Raw genomic sequence first — 15,445 nt, 5'->3', positions numbered from 1 at the left:
TTCTTTTGTCCAAGCTGCAGGAGATCACCACTTGATTCACAGAAATAAGCAGGGTTGGTCTAAAATGTAGGTGAAAAGCCTGAAAACAATTCGTGAAACTAGGAATTAATGACAAATATGTGATAAGCTTTGGAGCAAAATTTTTCTCTCCAGTTTTCATTTTTGGTTAAAAACTAATTATGAATAAACTTTATACTTGGCCTGATTATTTGCATAAAGTGCAGCAAGAATGGTTATTTCTATGTAGGCTTCTCAAAATCAAAAAAAAAAGAAAGTCTTCAGTGTCTCCTGGTCAAGTATTGCCATTATGCATTTTAAACAATGTGTTGTGGTCAACCCACAGAGGTGGGGTGGACCCCTAACTCAAATTTGGTTGAGATGACATCATACATGCACCAAGAATGTGCAAAGGTTTATTAGTCATAGAATGAGACTCTCTATGGAGAGCAAGGAAAGCTCCGAAGCTGGTCTGAAAACAGCTTGAGAAGGCAGAGAAAGGAGATTTTTATAGTGATTAGTGAGGTGTGGCCAGGGTGAGGGTTCTGTGCATGGACAGTGGCTTCTGTTATTTGGACTTGTTTCTGATGCCAAAAGGAAGACCACCTGGGCTTTCTTAAGAGCGTGCTCAGATGTGGGGCGGAGAGGAAGGAGGAGTAGTAGGGCTTAAAAGCTGTCAGCATTCAAACGTCAAAAATGGAGTCTGACTCTTCATTAAACAGTGTTTGCTATTCCTTGAGTGCTTAGTTACACAGATCCTCTTTACTTTTGGAAAATATTCCTTACAATTTAGAAAGACTGGACAGAGCAGAGTGACATATTAAAGCAGTGAATGTGTGTTTCTCTTTGGTTTAGTAACCTCCCATGCATGATGGCTGTGCTCCTGATGGCAAATAAATGGCAGTGACAAGCCACCGTCAAGCTGGCACACACAGCAGCATCCAGCACCATCCAGTGTCTCCATCTGGAGAGGCCGATGCCCTCTCGCTCTTCTGGCTCTGGTCTCATTTTATTGCTTTGTGCAAACCAACCCACCTCATTCTTGAGAGTCTGTGTTGCCAGCCTGGTTGTGCCCTAGTTTTTGAATGTGACCTTGTGTTGCTTCAGGCCTGCCTCCCATATGCCTCTGAAGGGCTTTCTCTGTCTCTTTTCTAAAAGTGAGTTATATTCTGCTTTGGTCCCAGGAGGAGCACTCATCTTTGGTCTTCTCCCCTCAGTGCTCTGTAGGCACAGAGATTAAAGGTGGAAGGAGGCCTAATATTTTTCTAATCTCAGAACCACAGGATCAACTATTGCCTGCTCAGCAAGTGTGAAGGGCTAAGCGAGGGTAACCAGAAGGCATGCTGACTGAGGTCTAATCACTGATTTTTGGGTAAAAGCTTAAAAATGGCCTGTTGATAGTACATAATAGCCAGAACAATTATTCTCTCCTTTGTAAAGAATTCTAATTAATGTGGAAATGTAAAAGAAAAGCCTGGGCTTAGAACAGAAGGTCTAAGGCAACAAGACCTTAGTTCTCCCAGAAGCATTTAGAGCACTAGGAAGTGTTTAGGCCCAATTTCACATTTCAGATCAAGCAGATTAAAGCACGTGGTTTTTTTTACCTGGCATAATCCTAGCCTATGGAAGCCACAGTTAATTATTTCCCTGAACCCAGAGGGTGTTCCACAATAGAATCTCTTTTATCCTGGCAAACTGAAGTCATATTGTGGCCAGCATTTTCAAAGCTGGCAGACCAAGGTTTGGCCTGCTCTGGGTGAAAATGTCTTTTATTATTATTATTAATTAATGAATTTATTTATTTATTGCAGTTGCAAGATTTAACAGAGTGAAAACAGAGCTCCCATACAAGGGAGGGGATCCAAAGAAGGTGGCCATTGCCGGCTCGAATGCCTGGGTGTATATCCCGATCATTGTCCCTCATGCTGTGCTCTCAGGCAATAGATGATTGGCTATTTCTTTACCTCCTGTTTTTGCCTAATTAGCATTTTAGTGAGCTCTCTTTCCTACCTGATTGGTCGGGTCTGAGCTAAGTTGCAAGCATGACAAGCGCTGTTGTTCCCTCAGCCTCTAGCACTTTCTGGGCCACGTTTTGTCTTTGCATCATGAATCTCTCAATTCCATTTGTGCCTTTTGTACTTCTGGGTGACTTTGCACTTGGAAGAGCTTGTGGGTGTGTGAAGGTAAAGGAGGGACAGGTTCACGATTGTACATGTTGAGGATACATCAGCCAAAGATTCACAGTGGGTCTTCTCTGGCTATGTTTGGTCAAGCATTTTGAAAATCTGAATTGCTGACAAACTGAGGGGTAAGGATTTGGACACTCACTAATGACAAAAATGGGGAGTCCCTCAGGATACAAAAAATTATAACCCTAAGCAAACCAAGAAGTGACTATTGGGCATCTGCTCTACCCAGGATGCTGTGACGGTTATTAGGGGACATTCAAAGCAAAGCTGATAAAATAGCAGATAATGTTTCTCAAGGAAGGCTTATAAGGCAGAGCTCCTGCCATTGACTTTGTTATCAAACCACAGGCACCAATTTTGTCATCCATAAATGATGTACATTTGCTCAGTTACTTCTCCTATAGGTAAGTATTTGGAGACAGGTATGAATCCACTAATTATTATAGTTTCTTCTGGGAGATCTAAAGTCATAAATACCATCAAATAAGATAAGGTATATAAATCATAGCATGGTGGTGAGAACACAGTGCTCACATAACTGTTGTTATCGTCTACTTAAAGGTATATGTGCTATCCTTTGTCCTTCACCCATTTACATTTTCCTTTTCCACCCATTTCTCTCTTCCCTTCCCTTCCTCTGACCTGGATATTATTGGCCATCTTTCTACAGAGATGCTGTCTCTCTTCCATGGGGCTCTAAGCTTGTGACAGTAGGGTTTGTGTTTTTGTGTTCTTTCTACTCTTATTGATTTATGCAGCATAGGGGCTTGCTGTGGATTGACAAACACACCAGAAAGTGTCTTGTGACTATAACATCTCCTTATCCCAAGAGGGCATTACCTCTCAATGGGAATTGCCCACCCCATTATATATTTACTCAGTTTAAAGCAGAGCAGGACCTGCTTAGCTTAGAACCCCTAAGTGCCACCATAATCGCCTTGTCTAGCACAGCACACACAAGGTTTGAAGGTGGGGAAAAGGGGAGGGAGGCATAAGTGTTGCCAGATGGTCACTGTACGTCTTCTCCTGTGCTTCGTGGACTTCAGAACTTACTACAACATCCTTGAGGAAGCTTTGTAGCAAAGTGATGGGATGATGATAACTTGTTTGGGAGCTTTTCCGCTGCTGTCTGAACTCAGGGAAGCTTTTCTAAAACGGACTTTCTGGCTAAAGGATCAACCACCTTTTGGCCATACATGCCCAGAGAAAACCTTAGGCAAGAGTGTTTAAGATAGACACAGAAGTTTTCTTGCCTTTTCTGAGTGAGCAGGGGTTAAAAAAGGAAAACACTCAATGGAGATATAATTCTTCTCCAGAGATGGTAACACTGGTCGTTGGTCATTCATGGTTTCTAGTGTGTATGTATTAGTCATCCACTCCAATGCTCTTCATCAGAGCCTTGTCTCTTTTATTTCCTAGTCTATTATAAGCACTCACTTCTGCCCCTCCAAAGCTTGTTTCCTATCCAGACCTTCAGATTCCAGGTACTCACTATTGTTCTCAACCATGTCCAATGTCCCTTCTTGTCATTGCATTCGCCAGTTACCTCCATCGAATATGATCTATCCCCTGTCGCACCCATTTAGGCCCTGATTTCCAATTTGTTATTCATGCTGAAGGATTCCTTGGACAATTTCGGATGATAGCCCCTGTTGTATAATACATGATTTCCATTTTAACAGTATTCTCCTAGGAATGCAATGGTGTAAATTTAGAGAAAGACATACAATGGTGAGGTTTTCAGGCATAAAGCCAGACTAGAGGTGATGACCTGTTTGGGTGGAGAAGGAAACAAAGTTCTACTCTTTGGTATTGCATTTCTCAGGCAGGAGCAAAGCTTCAGCCTTTACTTGTGACTCTCAATGACCCTTACTGACATGTGCTCCAGTACATGACCCAAACTATCCCTGGCTTTGGTGTCAGGAAATTTGAGCTTCAGTTCCAGTCTACTGCCCTAGAACTGTGATTTTTAGGACAGTCTGGGTCTGAGTTTGTCATTTGTTAAATGAATGTAGAGAATAGAGAATCTGTAAAATTATTTTCAGCTATGATTCTATGACTTTCCGATACCAGGCTTTATAGCACTTGATGTAAACATGGCAGTAGAAGATAATCAAATGGTACTTAGAAAGGAAGGTTGACTGAGTATGGAATACCACTGTAAATCTGGTAATCTTACCTGCTCTGTGTTAAAGACAACTATGGAGGCAATACTTCCCTAAGCAGCTCTAATTTGTGTAGAACTTCTATTGCTGAAGTAGAAAAACTCAACTAACACTTTCAATTAAGTTAAATGACTTCATGTTCTGTTAAGTTCAGGCTGGCTAGGAATTTCATAACTTTAACTGACTTCATTACAATAATGGTTAGCATTAGGTTCACATAGGTGATGTCTACTTGATAGTATTTTCATAATTGTACAGCTATCATCAAATTATGTTGATTTATAGCTGGATGAAAAATGACAGTGAATAGCATAATTGTGAAATTTCACAAGGCACTGACATTTGTCTTTAAAGCAGAAAAATTCAGCAAGTACGACTACTGCAATGGAAGTGCAATTGTAAAGACTTCATGGAAAGTTCACGGATTCAAATGTAATTAAGCATGAATTAAACATGATGAGCTACAGGGCTGATTCTAGCACTGCTGAAGCTGTATTATGGAAATCTGCTTCAGAAATATGACCAGCTCTTTTTTAACATATGTCAGATGCCTAACATATGGTCTCCTAAGGCCTCCAGCATACCTTGGGTGATCCAGGGCAGTCAACGTATGTTTGGCACTGTTGAAGGTCTAGTTTATTGAGCCAAGAAGCTAGGAAACATAATGGGAAATCAACCCATGCTTGTCAGAATCTCACTTCTTCTCCTTTAGAACAAGTATTATAAATTCAAAGAAAAATTTGAGCCCTTGTAGTGTGGTGTTCTGACTTTTCACGCTGGTGCGACAAACAATAAATCATGAATGTAGGCTAATGCCTATTTACAATAATTTATCAAAGATAATAACAAACTAAAGGGACAAATTTTATAAGCCACAGCCACAAACAAAATCAATTGCTTGACAACTCTCTCTCTCTGTATATATATATATATAGATATAGATATATTTTTTTGAGACACAGTCTTGCTCTGTCACCAGGCTGGAGTGCAGTGGTGTGATCTCAGCTCATGGCAACCTCCGCATCCTGGGTTCAAGCGATTCTCCTGCCTCAGCCTCCCGAGTAGCTGGGACTACAGGCGACCACCACCACGCCCAGCTAATTTTTGTACTTTTAGTAGAGACGGGGTTTCACCATTTGGCCAGAATGGTCTCCATCTCTTGACCTCGTGATCCACCTGCCTCAGCCTCCCAAAATGCTGGGATTACAGTCGTGAGCCACCGCGCCCAGCCGACAACTCTATATCTTGCATATGTTGTGGGACACCGATAACCTGGAGAAGAGCTTCCTGTAATATTATCTTTCATCTCCGACCTCCCTTGCATCCCAATCCCTCAACCTCAAAAGGAAAGAGCAAAAAGCTAGGAGACTGAAAGGCAGAAATTCAGGAACAAATCTTCCATTGATTGCTGTGCCAAGTTGATCTGCTTCATTTGGTGTAGTTTTTCTGTATGTAAAATTAAGATAATTATATTACCGAGGCTGGGTACGGTGACTTACGCCTGTAATCCCACCACTTTGGGAGGCCGAGGTGCGTGGATTGCAAGCTCAGAGTTCAAGACCAGCCTGGCCAAGATGGCAAAACCCAGTCTCTACTAAAAATATAAAAATTAGCCGGGCACGGTGGCTGGTGCCTGTAATCCCAGCTACTCAGGAGGCTGAGGCAGGAGAATCGCTTGAACCTGGGAGGCAGAGGTTGCAGTGAGCCAAGATCACGCCACTGTACTACAGCCTGGGCAACAGAGTGAGACTCCCACTCAAAAAAAAAAAAAAAAACAAAACGATAATTATATTGCCTTGCCCATGTCACAGGGATCCTAAGTGAAGGTGATGTGATAAATGCAAAAGTCGTTCATGTATATGTATACATCTGTTTATATATGTATATATATGTGAACATATCTATCTATCTATCTATCTATCTATCTATCTATCTATCTAATCTCCCTAAATAGAAGATATACTAATACATACTAACAGTTGCCTCTGTCCTCTGGTCATATCCCCACTGGAGTATGGGAGTTGATAATCGTAATGACAATAATAACAACAGCAATGATGACCGTTTGTCATACTTACCCTGTGCTAGGCACTAGCACCATATGTTTATATAGACAAGTAAATTGTATGAAAATCTTTTCTTAATCCTAGAACAATAAGGAGTAAGAAGAATAAAAATGTCTAAAATGTAATAGCTAGTCTCTCTTTTAAAAAATAATGTGCTTTTGGCCAGGCGTGGTGGCTCACTCCTGTAATCCCAGCACTTTGGGAGGCCGAGGTGGGCGGATCACGAAGTCAGGAGATGGAGACCATCCTGGCTAACACGATGTAACCCCGTCTCTACTAAAAATACAAAAACAAAATTAGCCGGGCGTGGTGGCTGGTGTCTGTAGCCCCAGCTACTTGGGAGGTTGCGGCAGGAGAATGGCGTGAACCCGGGAGGCGGAGCTTGCAGTGAGCCGAGATCGCGCCACTGTACTCCAGCCTGGAAGCCTGGGCGACAGAGCGAGACTCCATCTCAAAAAAAAAAAAAGTGCTTTTCTGGCCATAATTATTGAAGTAAAATAGGTTTCTTCATTATTGGCAGTCGTTTGTGGTCTTTGTGTCGAATGAAAGTAGTGGCTGTATCCTGCCCCAGTGAGAGATTTGGGGGAACAGTGTTTTGCCATTTTATCTCATGGTTTTACTCAAGAGTTTTCCCCTTTAGCCCTTTATTGTTTCTTTCCCCCAAATCTAGGTATACCAGAGTGACTCCTTTAGAGCTGAAAGAAATAAGTTTGGAAGTGAGAAACTCACTCTCCACAGATGTTAGAGGAAGCTAATAACGTAAATAGCTTGTCAGCCTGGTTTAGATAAATAACAATGACAGATCATTAATGGAAGTTCAGGCATGTCTTGGAGGTTGATGTGAAAGAGCACAGAGACGTCCTTTTGCAGCATAAATTTCAGTGCCTCTGACAGAGACAAGGTCTGCCACCTGTGATTCTGCAAGATGACTATATTTTCATGTAAAACCCTCCTTAAGATTACCAGGTTCTGGAAATTTCTCTTGTCAAACTTATGTCATATAGGTGGGTTAGAGAAGAGACACTGTTGATCAGCATCTTCATTGTCATCATTTGATCATTTTTTCATCATTAATTACCCAGGGAACATCAGTTATAACTTGAGCTTCCACTAAGTGCAATACAGTTCTTATCCTATATGTATTGATACTCAAAGATTTCAGACAGAAAAAGCAAAGATCTTATCATCCATTACCCAGGCAGCATCAGTTAGAACATGTTTCTAATTCACTGAGTGAAATACAGTTCATCTTACCCTGTATGTGTCTATTCTAAAAGATCTCAGAATAATAAAAAAGCAAAGAAGAAAATGCTAACAAATCATTCCCAATAGAGGTAAAAATAAGAAACAGACAAAGAGATCTCGTGGTTAATGTACTCTTTATCCCAAATTGCTCTGCCTACTTACATGTGGGTTGTAGAAATCAGAAATTCAATCTTTAAACCACTGAAGGCCTTAACTGATATCATGTCAACCATTTCTTCCCAAGTAAACTGGAATCTGAATCTGCTGGGCCCACACTTGGTTTTCTGGGCACCTTCTTAACACCGGGATGCAAATCACCAAATCCTCTGCTGAGCATCTCAGTTGTTTATTTACTGAACATTTATTGAGTTTTTACTAGAAGATTACATAATTTTTTGAGCACTCTTTTGTATGGAACCCTCTTCTAAACCTTTTACATATAATGAACTCACAAAAACATTATGCAATAAGTATTATCAACTTACCTATAATGTACTGATTATGAGGGGAGGTAATGGTGTTCTTCAGATTGGGAATCATTTATACGATATGCTAGAAGTTTCGTTATTTTCCCCAAAGTTTGTCTTTTACAAAATAAAAGCAGAGAACTCTGGAGGACAAATTTAAGACGAGAGTATAGCAGCGGCAATGAGGTAAATTAGGAGTGGAGTCCCTTACTACAATTCAGGAAAGTAATGATGAGCGCCCTAACTGTAGCAATGAAAGTGAAGATAGACTTGAGTACAGCTGTTAAGACGTATTTAAGAGGAAAAATCAATAGTATTTGGTGAACAACTGTGTGTGAAGGGCAAATGATAGGCAAGATTCTAGACTGACTCTCAAGCTCTGGGTTTGGGTGACTGAGGGCGAACTGAGTAGTTATCAGAGACTGAAAACAATAAAATAAGGAATTTTTGTGAGGAAGCACATGAGTTCAATTTGGGATGTGATGAGTTGGAGATCGTTCTGGGATTTCCAAATAGAAACGATTAATAGACTCTTTGCACAGAGTAGCCTGGAGCTCAGGAGATCAGGGTTGGCTCTTTGAAAGTCCTCTGTATATATGTGGTTGGTGACAGCTGGTCTGGGTGAGATTTTATAAGTAATAAGGGTACTATGAGAAAAGAAAGGGAGAAGAAGAGATATCAGTGAAAGAGTCTATGAAGTGATAGAGAATAAGAATAAGATAGAAGAGACTGGTCACAAGAGGCAACAAAAGAAAGTGGACAACTGTGTTAAATGCAGTGAGTGAAACATAGAAAAGAGTCCATTGATTTCCATCATGAGCAAGTAGTAGTTGACTCGGTGAGGGCTGTTTCATTTGTGCCAGGTGAATAGGAGGTGACAAAGGAGACATTTTTGAGTATAGAAGAGCCTTTTAAGTCACCTGGGAAAATAGGGAAGGAAAAAGGTAAAGGGATAACTTTTTTCTTTTTTTAATGAGGAAAAGTAGCTAAGAGTTGGTGCAAGAGAAAAGCTGAAGATAGAGGAAAGGAAAGGAGGATGTAATTGATGGAGCAAGTTTGCTGAGGGCTTGGACAGGGTGTAATTCAGAGTGGACGTGGAGGGCTTAACTTTGAGGAGCAGAAGTCACCTCTTTTTCTGAGGTTCAAAGGAAGAAGCCTGGGTGTGGTCGCTCACACCTGTAATCCCAGCACTTTGGGAGAATGAGGCGGGAGGATCACGAAGTCAGGAGATCGAGACCATCTTGGCTAACATGGTGAAACCCTGTCTCTACTAAAAATGTAAAAACAAAATTAGCCAGATGTGGTGGCGGGCGCCTGTAGTCCCAGCTACTCGGGAGGCTGAGGCAGGAGAATGGCATGTACCTGGGAGGTGGAGCTTGCAGTGAGCTGAGATCATGCCACTGCACTCCAGCCTGGGAGACAGAGTGAGACTCCATCTTAAAAAAAATAAAAATAAAAATAAAAAGGAAGAAAGCAAAAGTCCAAATACCTTTTCAAGTCAAAGGGTAGGGGCAGGAGATTGAGTTATTTTTTACTCTAAGATTTTTGTTTTCTTCATAAAATAGAAGGTCCAGTTGGCAGAGAGTCGTGGTGAGAATGGGACATAATGGGAGTGGAGAAGTTGAAAGAGCCTACTGAGATGTCAGTATTTTTAAACGGAATCTTGAGGAAGATGACTGGGTACACTGGGCACGTTCAGATGGAGGTGAGCTAGGTCATTAATTTTAGTAATTGGACCATCCCGCTCAGTTAGGAGAATTTTCTCCTGAGTTACCTGATTAGTGACCAGGTATGTGAATGGAGATGTAGGTGGTTGAATTGATCCAGGGTTGGGGGTGTTCCTGGCAGATTCATCACAGGGACAAAGATCAGAAAATGAGCCCATTAAGAGCATACACACTTATGGAATCTCAATAAAATTCAAAGACAAGTGTGATGAGCGAGGGGGAGAGTCAGTCTGGTCGGCTTTTTGTCCTCTCTGTTTCTCAGTTACCCCTGCCCCTTTCCATAAACCAAGTTTACTTGGCCAGGGACAGTGGTTCTTCTTGCATGGTTACTACTGGCCCCTTTCTGAGAGTTGGATCCTGCTTCTATCATCTTTCACAGCCCATGGCTCAGGCACCACCTGATGCCCAGAACTCCTGCTATCCATAAGTCCCTTGTGTGCTCAGCCAGCACCTGGGGCCTAGAAACATGCATGCTGCCTCCTTCCTGGAGTAGGTGAGCATTCACTGCATAAAATGGGCCCAGTGTTTGGCCTCTTGGCTCCTTCCTACTGGTGGCCATCTCTCCTCCCCAGGTTGGTCACTTCTCTGCCTTCCACATCTCATATGGTCAAGACATGATATATTTGTGGGAATTACAAAAGAGAGGGTCAGAAAGCATTACCCTTATTTTTATCTAACTAAAATATGTCACCTGGAAATGCCAGAAAGAAGAAAAATCACTGTCAAGGCATTTAGTCTCTTGCTCTTGGAGGTTAAAAAGATGATAGCACATTTGCAGATAATTCAGAGTGGCTGAAAAACAGTCATATGTTTAAACATTGGTCATATATTCAAATTGTCTGGAATAATTCCAAGACAGCAGCTCACCCCTTCTCTACATTTTTGCCATGTTTTACCGGACCTGAGAGGGTCAAAGCCGGAGCTAGCTTTGTATTTTATGGATGTCAACAGGCGGCCGGCACTTGGCTCTGGAGCATCATCCTGCTCTCTGCTTTATATGCGGGTCATATCTGAGAGCCATTCTGCGAGGCTGCTGCAGGGTTTCCATCTGTCTTGAGCACAGCAGAACTTCAGGGATCACAATAGGAGATTCACGTGCCCTGACAGGATTTTTATTCCACCTGCTGTTGATGGTTGATAAAGAAGGCAAAAGTGAAAATTCCATATATTTAGGCTATTTCTTTTCTCTATCCAGTATTCATTCAATAAATACATATTGATTACCTACTAAGTGCCAAACTCTGATGCTCTTAGGGGCAAAGGACATTATAGAGAACCCACATGTAGTCTAGTGGAGGTAGAAAAATAGTAATTAAATAATTTTCCAGACACATATAGAATTTCAACTATAATTAGTGCTGTGAAGAAAAAGTCCATTGTATTTTGAGAATATATGAGAGGTACTCTGACTTTTTACGTGGGGACTAGGGATGATTTCTTAGCGGAGGTGACTTTTGCATTGAGTTATGAACAATGGTTAGGAATTAAGCAAGTGTAGCAGAGATGGAGGAATAAGCAAAGCCCCTGAGGAGAAAGGAAATGATCCAGGAGCTGAAGGATGGCTGTGGGCTTGAGTTCAGAGAGGAGTGAAGAGTGGGTCAAGATGAGTTCCCAAAAGGGGCCAGACCAAGCATGGTCTTTTACCCACAAGGAAACGGGAAGCCTTGAACATTCTTTAAACAAAGCAGTATGATGATTCAATTTATATTTGTGAAAAATGACTGAGTGGCTGCAGTCACAGAGGATGGATGCAAGGTGGGAAAAGTGAATATTAGGAGAGGAGTTAAGGGGCTACCTCAGTGGTCCACTAACAGTGGATAGCGGGTTGGATTAGAGCTGCGGCTGTAGAGACCGAAAGATGGAGATGAACTCATGCTGCATTTTGGAGCTAGAACTAATAGGATTTATTGATGGATTGAACATGCCCCAGGGTAGAGAGAAACAGAGGAATGGTGAATGATTGCTATGCTCTGCCTTGAGGGGATGCTGTGTGGATAGTAGTGACATTTAGTGCTCAATTAGAAGACTAGGGGAGGAGCAACTTTGGTTAGTTAGGTCCTAAAACTGATAGAACACAATAATGTAGATTTTTTCCATTCCATATGAAATTCAGAACTCCTAAATTATTATTAATTTCTTAAAATTTAAGAACAAGTTATTCATGAAAAGCGTATTTGCAGGTCAGTTGATATCATCAGAAATACTTTGTAGTCAAAGATAGAATAACTTCATTTGCAGCAAGAGTTGTAATATTTATATGGAAATTTGTAAAAGAAAAATCAAGTAGAAGTGGGAATTTAAGGCTCCCAGCAATGGAGATATGTGTGTGTATTTTTTTTTTTTTTTTTTGGCTCTGTGTAGGGGTATATGTGGGTAGATTATAGTCAACAGATGAGCTTATTTCCTTAGCTACCACATCCATAAATTTGCTATGGTCTTCTCCCACCTTAGTGTGTTATAAGCATAGTAGACCTTATCCGCCTGCGTAATGATAAATTGAGAGAGATTTTCTCCTTATTGGTTTTATGGATATTTCTTCTCTCTACAATCTGGAATAATGTTTTTTCTTTAAGTTATTGTAAATAACCATTTCAACTTCAATGACTGAGTATTCCAACTATTATTTTTTCCCTCTAGTTCACTGCTATTGCTGTTTTGTGTTAGATGGGGCACTGGGTCCAATTATATCTTTGCATTTAATTATAAACTTTGCATATGTGTGCATTAATTAGAAGATTTTATTGCTTTGTATTTTATGGCTGGAGGTTGTGAACTGTAGCAATTCAATGTACCACTTAATACAAATTTAGAATAATAAAAAGTAATTTATAATGATCATCTCAGGCATCTGAAGTAGTACATAGAAAAATAATATAGCATAAATACAATATGCACAAGAGTCAAGCCTATTCTTATTTAATGAAGAGCTTTAATCTGATAAGGAAGACAAAGATCTGGTACAATATATAATTGACACTCGATTAGACTTCACATTTAAAAGCAGGACCTAAAAGTATGACCTTAAAAGCATCTTTAGTTGTGTCTGCCCTGAGAATGAACTACCTAGGTAACTCTGGAAAAAGGTATTTTGACTAAATATTATAAAGACAAAAATAACAGTATATAAGTAATGTATTTTAGTTAGTAAATGTGTCTCTCACAGGGTCATGGGTTAGAAATCCTGAAATACTTTATGCGTATACTGGAGTTGAATAAACAAGTAAATATAGCTACTTATGTAATAAATAGAATAAATCAGAAAGTAGATAATAAGCCAGATCTTTCACTATTGAAGACAGATGTTACAGATAAGGAAAGGGGTAGGGCAAAATGAAACCTATGGTGTTGGACTAGAATCAGAGGTATCAGCATAAACTCATGGACTCTGATCTATATACGGATAGATAGGTACAAAAATATAGATATGTGTGTATGCATAGGTTAGTCTACAGATATGCATTCCCACCTCTCTCTGCTGAAAGGGCCTGCAAGCAATGACACTATGACAGCAATGAATACACCTGATGCCCAGATCTTGGTTTCTAAACACTGTTTTTCAATGAAGAAAACCAGAGCTTCATAAAGAAGTGATAAATTCCTGGGTAGGCTGGGAAAATACAAAACTAACCTGGATCATCTTGTGGAGTAAGGAAGTGTGTAAAAAAGAAAGAGCTCTTTCTGGAAAGACACAGGTGTCAACCTAGAGTAACTCTTTTTGTTGTTGTTGTTGTTGAGACTGAGTCTCGCTCTGTCACCAGCCTGGAGTGCAGTGACGCCATCTCGGCTCACTGCAACCTCCGACTCCCTGGTTCAAGCGATTCTCCTGCCTCAGCCTCCCGAGTAGCTAGGATTACAGGCGTGCACCACCACGCCCGGATAATTTTTGTATTTTTAGTAGAGACAGGGTTTCACCATGTTGGCCAGGATGGTCTCAATCTCCTGACCTCATGATCCACCCACCTCGGCCTCCCAAAGTGCTGGGATTACAGGCATGAGCCACTGCGCCCCAACTCAGAGTAACTCTTAAGAATGGCCAAAGTTGGAACAATTTGAGCAAGAAAATAAATGACAAAATATTAGATTTTAATAAGGGTTTCCTCAGGGAGTGCCTAAAGAGGGTTAGCTTCTTTGAGAGGAGCTGGCCCCAGAGGCTATAAGGAATTCCAAGAAGAAGTTTGCAGGTCTAGGGATGGAAACTGGCAGAAGTCATTCAGGCTGTCCTTTGGTTGCTTCTTGGAGCGGAATCAGCTCCCCAGGGGAACAAAGCCTGTGGGAGATGGTGAGGGCAATGACGAAGTGAAGCGAGGATTCTGAAGGAAGCAAGCCTTACTTAGGCAAAGTGGGTTGCAAGGGCAAGAGTACCCTGGAGCCTGGGTTAGGTTGGGTCATATTAGGTTGGTGCAAAAGTACTTGCGGTTTTTGCTATTGAAGTAATGCCCAAAACTGTAATTACTTTTGCAGCTACCTAATACGTATGTAGCAAGACCCTCCCATGCTAACGATTCAGGATAAACAGACCAAATGTTCCCCTTGTTTTCTTCTCAAAGGTAAAGAAAGGTCTTTGGAAGGAGAATGGAAAGAGATTTCTAGGATTGACATCAACAGGGCACCCGATCTACATCTCTCTGCAGTGAACATATTGGTTCTTCTCTGAGGGAGGGGTGTAGGAGGAGATCTTAAAAGACCTGGTGATCCCCTACCTTCAGGCTCTCAAAAACCTTCAGAGCAGAATATCCTGGGAAATATTATGGATTATGCCATAAATGTCTGATGTTCATTATGAAGCTTGCTGCCTTTCCCAAGTTTTGCTCAGGTGCCTCCAGCTGGGGTGCTTTGAATAGCCTGACATCAGCCTAATGGCTTTCCTTAGCCCCTTTTACTGCTTCCATTAATATCTTTAGTAGGTTATTTCCGGGAAAACCCCCCCTTTCCCCCCACCCCCAGCTACTTAGAGGCTGAGGTAATCCTCCTGTCTCAGCCTCTGAGTAGCTGGGACTACAAGTATATGCCTCCACGCCCAGCTAATTTTTAAAATTTTTCATAGAGATGGGGGTCTGTCTATATTGCCCAGTCTGGTCTTGAACTCCTGGCCTCAAGTGATCCTCTAGCCTCAGCCTCCCAAAGTGTTGGGATTACAGGCATGAGCCACTTTGTCTGGCTGAGAAACCCCCTTCTTATTAGCATGTAAACTTTAGGTAAATTGTTTCCTCAGAATTCTAAGAGTAAGTTATATAAACTATTACAATTATTGGAATAGCAAAGATTAAATAAAACCACTGGACTTGATCAGTAATCATTCCTTCTACCCTAAATGATGATAGCATAAATGGATCTCTGAAAAGAAGTTTCTACCTGTCTAGTTTGGACCAGGACTCCTTGGAAGAAAAGACAACCTGAGACCTGTAAGCCCCTCTAAGATTTGACATGCCTGTCTGTCAATATTGGTGATGGTCGTGGTGGGAAATGAAGAGTGAGGATGTAGGTTGCCTATCTAGCATTTACTCCCCACACCTTCTCATAACATTAACTCAATTTTGTTCTGTAATTCACCCTCCCCACCACAGCCATATGACTTAGGAGAGGTGGATC

The sequence above is a fragment of the Pongo abelii genome, chromosome 14 (assembly GCF_028885655.2).
Source record: "Pongo abelii isolate AG06213 chromosome 14, NHGRI_mPonAbe1-v2.0_pri, whole genome shotgun sequence".
In the NCBI taxonomy this organism is placed as follows: domain Eukaryota; kingdom Metazoa; phylum Chordata; class Mammalia; order Primates; family Hominidae; genus Pongo; species Pongo abelii.
The sequence above is the reverse complement of the archived record's forward strand: the minus strand, read 5'-3'. Positions refer to the sequence as shown.